At 57.8% G+C, this 1,051-nt stretch overlaps 1 protein-coding gene across 2 annotated transcripts in view; it reads left to right on the top strand.

Annotated features, from left to right (window-relative positions):
- The first annotated feature begins 741 nt into the window (after positions 1-741).
- The window catches only part of Tbc1d14 (TBC1 domain family member 14), a 78,398-nt gene continuing 78,088 nt past the window's right edge, over positions 742-1,051 (top strand). Inside the window, exon 1 of one of the 2 annotated variants that reach the window (XM_010641787.3) lies at positions 742-811. The gene's annotated coding sequence lies outside the window, so the exon portion shown is untranslated. The remainder of the gene's footprint in view (positions 812-1,051) is intronic. The other variant, XM_033758916.1, reaches the window with a different exon arrangement.

Raw genomic sequence — 1,051 nt, 5'->3', positions numbered from 1 at the left:
CTGGCCACTGGAGTATTTCCTCTTCCTGTGATGTCTCCAGAATATAACGAGATCTAACATTCAAGTGACTACGATCTGCAGGGCACAGGGAAGACAACAGCGACCCAGCAGAGAGATGAGCACATTTTAGGAGAGGGATGGGGATCAATTAACCTGCTAGGATTGATTTTTATACACGACCACAGGCCCTCGAATTTTCTCCTTGAAGCCGGATCCGCTGCCCTCCTAGCTACTGACGTACCCTGGGGCAGTGGGCAGGCTTCTAGTCTGAGCCCGTCTCTGGCTCTGCGAAATGGCTCTGATTATAGTCTCTGGTGCTTTTGCAATGTTGAGGCAAAACCTAATTTATGTAAATGCCAGGCTCCTAAGCTAGTCTGCACATGACTCAGCTTTCACAACACAACTGAGGAAACCTGCACCTCACCTCCCAGGCTGGGGTTTACTGGCCCTGCAGTTTTGGCAATTAAAAAGCCCTCCGGTGGTACGCAGACAAGTTGGCAACTACAGAGTTAGGTGCTGGGTGAAAGTGCAATGAAGATAGCGATCAGAAAAGCCCGTTTCACAGAGTAAGAGACTAAGACCAGGCCTGGAGAGCACCAAAGCACCCTTCGGTGGGTGCCGCACGTCCTGGACCTGAGCTCAGGTCTCCCACACAGACCACCTCTTGGGGCCGTCCCGTACCTGCCGGCAGGGGCGCCCCATCGATGCGCTCCGCTGCTCGGCTCCCAACGCCTGGTGTCTGCCCGTTCGTGCCCCTTCCCCCGCCCAGCCGCTTCCCACTTCCAAGATGGCTGCGAGTGGAGCGGAACAGGTAAGGGAGCCCGGTCTGGCGTCCGCGGCGGCTCCACTAGAACAAAGAGTCCCTCAGGGCTTCACCTCGAAACTGTGCTTAGCTTCGAGACAGCAGAGGGCCAGGGACGCCGCTCCAGAGGCCCGAGCGGACCGGCGGACGGGAGAGAAGAGGGGCAGCCAGGCGAGCGTCGAGCTCCGAGTCGCGCAGAATTGCTCAGGAGCGAAGGCCCGGGCGGAAGAGGAGACGCTGGCTGGCGGG

This window comes from Fukomys damarensis, unplaced genomic scaffold (genome assembly GCF_012274545.1).
Source record: "Fukomys damarensis isolate Sample0158 unplaced genomic scaffold, DMR_v1.0_HiC HiC_scaffold_35, whole genome shotgun sequence".
NCBI classification, from domain to species: domain Eukaryota; kingdom Metazoa; phylum Chordata; class Mammalia; order Rodentia; family Bathyergidae; genus Fukomys; species Fukomys damarensis.
The sequence above is the reverse complement of the archived record's forward strand: the minus strand, read 5'-3'. Positions and strand labels throughout refer to the sequence as shown.